Genomic DNA, 9,772 nt, shown 5'->3' with positions numbered 1-9,772 from the left:
AATAAAACACTGATTGGTCAGTAGGCAGGCAGGAAGTTTAAGCGGGGCTACCAGACGAGGAGAATTCTGGGGAGAGGATGAGGAGAGGAGCCCCGAGAGGGGCACCATGTAGCCGTAAGAAGTAACAGGTCCAGGCATTCTCCATTAAGCCAAGACCACATGGAAATACTTAGATTAACAGAAATGGGTTAATAATTAAAGGAGAGCTAGCCAATAAGAATCCTGAACCATCAGCCGAATAGTTTATGCGTAATATGAGCCTCAGTGTGTTTGTTTGGGGCAAGATGGCTATGGAACTAGGTGGGACAGAACCTCTGTCTACATTGGACCATGTCCTGACAACCCAGATTTAATTTTTTTTCTCCAAGTTTTTTTTTCATACAAAGATGAAAGAGATCACATCTGATTTGTTAAGCATCAGTTGGACTGGACTCTTTAAAATAGACATGATAAGGAAGGCGGAGCACAGCAGATTGAACAGATCAAGCATATTTGGATTAATGTGTTCATCACAGCAAGTCTGGAGCTTGGCCCTGGAACACCATGGCCCGCCCCATATGGCTCTAGTCTTCAGTCTTGCCTCCTCCTCTGAATATGACTTTGTCACTTGAGACCATGTCCCTCAGGTGCCTGTGCACAGTCCTTGAGTATACAGTTGATGTTTAATCTGGTTTTGTCATGACATTGTGTACTTTAATGATTTGAATTTCTACATAGTTTCATTTGATTTTATAAAGTGCAATTCAACATATATGTGGATTTTTTAATAAGGAAAAATGAAGCACAGATTAGTTTTTTACTTCTGAAAGGAGTAGATAACAGCCATCTTCAGCCTCCTGGCTTCCTTTGTACAAAGGAAATAAATACCTTGGGAGTCGTGTCTATATTTTTCCTTTCTTTTTATCTTTTCTTTCTTCCTTTCTTCTTTTCTTTTTCTTGCTTTTCCTTTTTTGAGATACGGTTTCTCTGTGTATCCCTGGCTATCCTGGAACTCACTATATAGACCAGGTTAAACAGATCCACCTGCATCTGTCTTTCAAGTGCTTGGATTAAGGGCATCACTTACTTATTGATTTTGTGTGTGTGTGTGTGTGTGTGTGTGTGCACGCGTGTGTGCGTGTGTACATGTGTGCATGTAGTTATATGACCCATTGGCATATGTAGTGGTCAGAAGAAGCCTTGTAGAAGTCAGTTGTCTCCTTCCACTGTGTGGGTTTCTGGGATCAAACTAAGGTTGCTGGGCTTGACAGCAGGTACCTTTATCCTCTGAGCTATCTCACTGGCTCTACATTCTCTTGAATTGTGGTAAAATAGCTATAACATCAATTTGACCACTTCAGTGGTTTTTAAAGGCATATAAAGTACAATAAAATTATTTTTGATCATTATCACCACCTATCAATACCTAGAACATGTTATCATTTCACACTGTAACTCTGTGCACATTAAACTGTAGAGTCTCATTCTTCTCTCCATTTGTTGGTAACTACTTCCTGATTCTATGAATCTGACCACTGAGTGCCTACATAAATGGAATAAGGCAGAATTTCTATTTTTGTTTCTGGCTTATTTTAGTCAGTGAGATGTCCTCAAAGTTCATCCATGTCAGAATGTCATCTTTGTATATTGTTGAACAACATTCTATGAGATGCATGTGCCTGGTCCTGTTCATCAGACCACTTGGCTGTGTAACTGGGCTTTGGAGATTGATACACAATGTCCACTGGCATTCCTTCATTAAACTTTGGGGAGTGTGTATGCAGAGGTAGAACTACTGGATCATCTCTTTAATTTCTGAGGAATCGCTATACCATATTCAGTACTGTTTTACATGCCCAACAGCAATGTTTATAGATTCTGATTTGTCTTTATCCTGGCCAACTCCAGTTACTACCTTTTAAAAATTACATTTATTTATTTATACAGTGTGTATATGTGTGGGCACATGACTGCCAAAAGGTAACCCACTGCATCCTATTTGGTTTGTGCTGCCATCTACTTCTAAGTATGAGGCTCTGTGGACCTCTCCAGGAGTCCCACCCTTAAAGAAAACTGATTGTCAGATCACCAGAAGCCATCAACCTGTATAGCTCTTCAGTTAAGGGTAGAGGCTTGTGAACCACTTCCTACTTCATGCTAGAGTGTTGACTGGCTTGCTCTTATTTATTTTTTATTTAATTTTTTTCATTTTTGTTTTAGAGATAAGGTCTCTCTATATAGTCCTGCCTTTCCTGGAACTGTCTATATAGATCAGACTGGCCTTGAACTCTCAGAAATTCACCTGTCTATCTTCCTCTGCTTCCAGAATGCTGGTATTAAAGATATGTGCCACTATGACTGGCCCTTTGTGTGTGTGTGTGTGTGTGTGTGTGTGTGTGTGTGTTCACATATGCTGTGGTGGCATGAATAGGAATGGCCCCCAAAGGCTCATACATTTGAATGCTTAGTTATCAGGGAGTGGCACTACTTGGGAGGGGTTAGAAGGTGTGGTCTTGTTGGAGAAAGTGAGGTTTCAAAAATCCAAGCTAGGCAAAGTGGCTTTCTCTTCCTTTTGCCTATAAATTTGGATGTAGAACATTCAGCTACGTCTACAGCATCATATCTGCCTGTATGCCAACATGCTTCCTTGCCATGATGACAATGGGCTAAACCTTGGAACTGTAAGCAAGCCCCCAATTAAATGCTTTCTTTTATGAGTTTCTATGGTCATGGTGTCTCTTCACAGAAACAGAACACTGACTAAGACATATGCAAACAATACATTTGATCATATTCACCCTTAACTCCAATCAGATCCACCCTCTAATCCCTGTGTCTTCTAATTCTATGTCCTATATTTTTGTCATAACCCATTGAGTTCAGTTAGTGCTCCACACATACCCATGGACCATCCACTGGAACCTAGTTGACACACTGGGGGCCATACTTTTAATGTTAACTGTCTCTTCCCCAGCAGTCATCTGTCAATAGTTCCTTGGTTAGAGGTGGGAGCTTGTGAGCTCCTCCTCCCTCCATGCCAGAATGTTGATTGCTTTGGTTTTGAACAGGTCTTGGATCACTGATGGAGGATGTCCTTCTGTGTGCTGTGAATATATGTTTCTCTTATTGGTTGATGAATAAAGCTGTTTTGGCCAAATGGACAAGCAGGATGCTGCCAGGCAGGAAGTATAGGTGGAGCTACCAGACTAAGAGAATTCCAAGAAGAGGAAAGGCAGAGATATTAGAGAGATGAAGAAGCAAGCCACCACCACACCTAAACTTCTTAGCATCTCAGCAGACAAGAGAGCAAGTTCCTGTTTCTCCCTGCTTATATCCTCTTACTGCCCAGCTATTTCACTTCATATCTATCTTACAGACCTCTAGAACTCTATGGTTAGCTAGTGGCAAGCTCCATTCTCTGACCTTCAGACAGGCTTTATTCATACAAGCAAGATATGGGCACAGATCACAGCTGCCATGAATTCATGAGTGCAGAAGTCCTATCATGTTCAGAAAACATGCTGATCCCCTCTTATAATCTTTCTGGCTCTTCTTCTGCGATGTCTCCTGAGTCTTAGTGTTGGGTGTGGGAACAGTGTGATGTTCATGTCCCACTTATGACTTAAAACTCCCTAGATATTTCTTTGTGCTTTCACCAGTTATAAGTCTCCGTGGTAACTGTCTACTGCACAACAAAACTTTTTCTGAAGAAGTCTGCAAGCTTCTGCTACTCTATTGGTACAGAGATAAAAATTTAGGGGACAGTTTACTTCTACATCTATGTATCAGAACAATAGTAGTAGGTTCACCCCCAGGGCCAATGAGCTTCCAAGTCATGAGTCCTTGATAAAATTTGTAGAACCAGTAGTGCATTTCCTACAGAGGAGTTGACCTTAAATCCAATCAGAAGCAGATGGCTACCCCATTGGCATTCATGCTAGTGTTGTTTCCATGGGTATATTTTGCCAGAGTTCACAGCTAGGTGAAGCTGTTGATGACTTCTCTCTCAGCAGTCTGCATAGACCTTCTATTGCTTTGAAAGCCAGTCTGTGGGGAGCAAGCTTCCTGGTTATCTCAAGATTAGTTTCCCCATGTCCTGAAACTAAATTGTCTGGTATGTTCAGTAATCTACTCTTACCATCAAGTTCTGGTGGACACAGACAAGTTCTGCTGACCCACAACTCAAGGGGAGGTATCCTCCATCTGCCACTGGGCTTTTGATTTGGCAACCTAGGGTTTTTTAGGGGGGAATATCATCTGTGTTGGATAACTCCAATTAATGCCTCCCCATATTCTTTCTCTCTCTCTGTCTATATGTATACATGAAGCTTATAAAAGGGTAGTTTCCATACAGCTTTTCCAAACACCATTTGCACTAGTTATCACCCCCTTCCTCTCAGGTTCTGTACCCTCCCATCCCTCTCCTTGCTTGTGTGTCCTTTTTCCTTGTAGTTTTTATTTGCCTTTCTCTGGAGACTAGGGATTGCCTCCAGGCTGTTATTCCTGTGTGCCCATCATGAGAAATGGCTTGCTTATCAGGGAGAGCCTTTGATTTGGGGAGCTACTCAGTACTCATCCAGTTCTTCACAGGAAGATGTGATCCACCTTTGTTCTTTCTCTTTGAGCCCCATGATTACTGTGGATGTCATCTAGTTCAACCATCATAAAAGACATTGAGAAAGAGCTAACTGGCCAGCTTCTGAGGCCTGGTGGGCAATTAGCTCTGGAGTTCCTCTCTGATTGGCCGTGTCACTATGCAGGGTGTACAGGCTCAGTGTTGAAGATGGTGTCAGACAGAGGGAACCAAATGGTGTCACAGATTTACAACAAGAGCAAATGCCTGCCTGTGGGCTGTGCTCAGGAAAATCCACGAGTTGTAGTGCAGCAGGGTTGGGGAGTGCAGAATCCACAAAGCTGCCAAAAATAGTTAGAGATGCCCAGGGAACCAGATTTCAAGTGGGAGCTTGACGGTTGCCACAAGCCAGGCTCTTAGAAGTTGTCTTCAAATATGTGCTTCAGGTACAGCATTGGTGGTATAGTGATGAACATAGCTGCCTTCCAAAGATGTGCTGCAAATGGAGAATCTCATACTCCGTTTTGTAAGCAAGTAAGCCCACCAAGAAATTACCATCAGATCAGCGTGTGTGCACTGTTCTGAGGACAATGAATCTGATGGTCTCCTGCATGTGCTTTAGCCCAAACTAGATCTTCCAAGGCCATCCCCAGCAAGTGTGTCTCTTCTCTTGATGGGGCACACATGGTCACCATCATGGGAGGAATTCCTAGTCCCCAGAGAAAGGCAAATCCAAACCACGAAGTCCAATTAGATCTCCATAAAATGTGACGTTCGCTAAATTCAAATGAAGCAGTGAGATCTGAGTCACGGGACACTGTGTTCTAAGTTAAGCAGTGGTGGGCTGGTGAGATGGCCTCGAGAGCAAAGAAAGGTGTTTGCTGCCCTCCCGATGGCCTGAGTTTGATCGCTAGGACCCACATGCTAGGAGAAAACTAACCCTTGCATGCTGTCTGTCCTCTGACCTTTCTTCACACAAGTGCCACAGCATGAGCATGCCCCACCACAATGAATTAATAAAAGAATAAAATAAGCAGCTATAACTAATGCAATTTTCAAGTTTTACTGCAATTAACCTATGAATGGAGGACAGAGCGTCTAAACAATGTTTGGCTTCTTAAGAAGGTAAATGGCCCACCCCAAACCTTATTCCTACTTAACTCCCATGGATGGTATAAAGCTCTTTCTTCAATTAGTGGGGTTTAAATGACTGAGATTTTACCGCAGAGTCTGAACAACAATGCTGGGTTGAGATTTCCACTGTGCATGTGTAATTATGCCATCCGTCAGTCATAAGGATTGCTATAGGAGTTAAATAATGCTTATTACTGGTTTCTTTTACTTTTGTTCAGTAAAAGATGCAAAATCAAATTCCATAATATTTTGTGTCTTAATTTATATATTAAACAACTTGAGAGTGGTGATTCACCATGGCACCTCCCTTTTATCTTAAAGTTGGAGACTTCCTGATGAAACCTACAAGCATCAAATTGAACAAATACTAAGTCACTAGATTTGGGGGGGAGGAAGAATGCAGGTGTGTTTGTGTATGCAGGGGCACATGTATGTGGAGCTATGAATCGTGTGGACATAGGTATGGAGGCCAGAGGAACTCTCAGATATCTTGTTCAGTCACATTCCATTTTGTCTTTCACATTTGTGTGTGTGTGTGTGTGTGTGTGTGTGTGTGTGCGTGAGTGTGTGTGTGTGTGTGTGTTATACACAAATGTATGCACATTCCCAAGTGTGTGCATTCAGGCTGGAAATCAACATTAGGTGCCTTTTTTGATCTCACACAAAGGGGCAGGGTCTCTCATTGAACTCAGAGCGCCACGGTTTAATTAACTTAAAGGACTTTGTGCCTCCCAAACGATGGGATTACATGGGGCGTCACACATGCCTGGCTTTTACATCAGTTCTGGGTACCCAAACTCTGGTTTTCATGCTTGTTGGGGCTAACACTCTGGTTTCTTACATTTACCCAGCACTTAAATGTCAGCTATGCAGGCTGGCCAGTAAACTCCAAGGATCTACCTGTCTCTACCTTCCAACTCTCGGGTTATAATCAGGTCACCACTTCTAGCTTTTCTGTTCAATTCTGGGAGTCCAGCTCAGGTCTTCATGATCGTATAGTAAATATTTTACGAACTGAGCCATCTTTTGCGTCCTTAAGTCAGTATTTTAATTTTTTCCCCTTTTTCTTTCCTTCCCTCCCTTCCACCCAACATTCCTTCTCTTAACAAAGAGAAAGTGATGGTTAACAGCAACATCTTAACACCCCTTAATGTTTCTGTTGACTCCAGCCTTCCATGACCAGCAGCAGGGTAATTGTGTTAAGTTTGGTTAAAATAGTTCTCATCACACAGACCCCCCCAGTGGGGTGTGGGAAACTAGTTCTCTAAACTGTATCTGTTTTAGAACAGAGATACTCATGCTGCAATAAAAAGAAATCATTTTCATACTAAAAACTTGACTGGGCTTAGCTGGTGGAACACATTCAACGTGCACCTCACTGTTTAGGAACAGCAAGAATATTTTTACATTATGAGGCATGATATATATCTTATTTTGATGTATAGAAATGAAAATAAATTTTCTGTTTCTAAAAAACCAAACAACAACAAAAGAGAAAGTGGATCTGTCCAAGATGAGATGCCCAGTTAAAAAATGCTTATTTCCTTAGGTTCTGTTGCAGGTAGGTGGTATCTTCATCTCTTCCCTGCTCTGGCAACACTGGACTTTTTATTCAGATAACTGGGTTAGAGCCCCTTTTGTTGGCTTTTTGACACATGTGGTGTGTAGTCATCTTATATGACACACTGTGGCCCAGTGCAAGGTCTTGATGGGTGGGAACCGAGCACCTAGGGAGGCTAAGGAAAGGACAGAAGCCTGCACGATGGAATGGGAATGGCTTTGTATGTAGAACTCCGGGGAAAGGTCACCTCGCATGTCCCTTCTCTCTTACTGTTTATCCAAGGGAACGCAGCTAGGCGGTCTGAGGCTCCCCCGACCCCCACGTTCAGGCTCACTTGGCCTCTGCTCAGTTTACTCTAAACGTCTTGCTCAGATAGTTAGACTTCTGAGAATAATTTGAAACATGAATTAGAAGATGCTTGACAAGAAACCATAGCCCTTGAGTTACTAGCTACATATCTGGCCACTCAGAGTGGGGCTGCCTTTGTAGTGAGAAAGGATGACCTTGGCCATCTTTGAACAGCAAGGGCAGAAAATAGAAAAACAAGAACCCTCTTGGCATCATTTAAATAATCTCCCCACCCCAAATGTCTAGCACCTTTAAGTCTCTTGATTTATTGTCTAATAAAACAAACAAGAAGTACTGTGACATTACTTTCACAAAAAAATCTATTCTTCTAAGTATGTAGACCCATGCAGTAAACTCCAGCTTACTTTCTTCATTAATTTTATGGTGTGTATGAGTGTTTCCACGGTTTGCTTTCTTCTCAGGTCGTTGAAGGTTATTGATTCCCCCTTTTCTCGTGTGGAGTGCAATTCTCTAAAGACCAGTTAGCAGAGCATCCCGAGGCTCGTACTGTGCCATTTCGAAGTGATTATGCTCACTGTCTTCAGCTTCAAGTTTCTCTTTGTGGCTTCCATATGCTATCAGTGTGTACACCTCTCTTTTTGCTGTTTTTTTAAACAGCTAGTTCCAACATATTCTACTCTTTTGGTTATACACCACCCCCAAGATTGTCTTCCAGTGGCCCAAACAGCCACCAAGACATTGGCTAACCAGACACGCTGCTAATATGTATGTTTATGCAAACTTCTGGGGGAGTGGATATTGGATGATTGCAAGTAATCATGCTTCATCATTTGGCTCAAACGTAAAAATGCTAAGTTACACATTGGTTGTCGTATAAATTTGCATACTGATATATACAACTTTAACAGCATCACAGCTTAGCAGAGACAGATGCATGGAGATACACACGGGCTGACATTCAGGCTCTAAACCAGAGCAAACCAGTCTTGAGGAGCTGGAGGAAGCCAGAAGTTCCTAAGAGAAAGATGGAAGGAAGGTACGGGAGGGCAGAAGGTACACATTAGACCTTCCTTTCTAGAACCTCCTGGGACAGGGCCTCCACTCTCAGGACGTCTCCAGTTTCAGACCAAACCCTGAGCAGTATGCAGGAGGCTGGAGAGATGATATACGTAGGAGCTGAGTGAGGCAGAAGATCACCAAAGGGCAGCTGGATGTGTTTGAAGACAAGGAGAGTTGGGCTCTTGAAGAGCATTTGCTCCCACTTGTTGGCTTGTTTGGGCCTCTCAGTTGTCTGTCTGTGGCCTTGGGCAGGGTGCCTAGGTAAAAAGCCCACGCTTAGCCACCAGCAGTGCTAGAAGCCTTTGGCTGTTTGTCAGCAAGGTTCAGGCCCTTAAACAAGATTCTACATTGTGTTGATTTCCAGGTCAAACATTTATTTATTAGTGCATCACTGGGCATGGTAGAAGACACCTGTAACACTTGGTGGCAGAGGTAGGAAGTGGGAATTCAAAGTCATCTTTGGCTATTCAGTTAACTCTAGGCCAGCCTGGGGTATAAGAGATCTTAACAAGCCAAAAATAAATAAACAAAGAAATAAATAAGATAAGGCCAGTGTGAATTTCTAGAATACCAGGGTGTTATGAACAGTCTATGCTAGTAAGAACACACATACCTAGGAAACCTTGTTACTAGGTAGGACAAAGGACAGATGTTCTTGAGGAATATCTTCCATATGCTTTGAGAGGGAATACATATTGCCTCCACAATAATGACATACATGCCAGCATTTTATACTAACACTGTTACTGCTGGAAGTGCATTCTCAAGCTATATGATATTTCACAAGTTCACACACACATAAGGTCCTGGGATGATATCTATATTCTTCGTCCCCCTCATTCTCACATTCTTGGTCTTTGCCTCTCATGTTTAAAGACTTTATTTCAAGCACCCCCGTTTTTATGAGTCTACCATTTTTAACCACAATGGACATCTTCCACTTGAAAGTCATGACTGAGCTCTCTCTGGGGGTTGGATATTTAAACACAGTTTGGTAGTGCAGTGGAGACAAAGAACAGTAAGACTCGGGATCAGCCGCACACCCCAAAAACTTGCAATGGCAAAAGGATTACACAGATAGGCATGGCTGTATCTCAGAGAGAAGAGAGTTGCAAGGATCCCGAAGCAGTGCAGAATCTGCCTAGCCCCCAAGCATA

Source organism: Mesocricetus auratus, unplaced genomic scaffold (assembly GCF_017639785.1).
Source record: "Mesocricetus auratus isolate SY011 unplaced genomic scaffold, BCM_Maur_2.0 Super-Scaffold_100013, whole genome shotgun sequence".
NCBI lineage: Eukaryota > Metazoa > Chordata > Mammalia > Rodentia > Cricetidae > Mesocricetus > Mesocricetus auratus.
Note: the sequence above shows the minus strand (reverse complement) of the source record.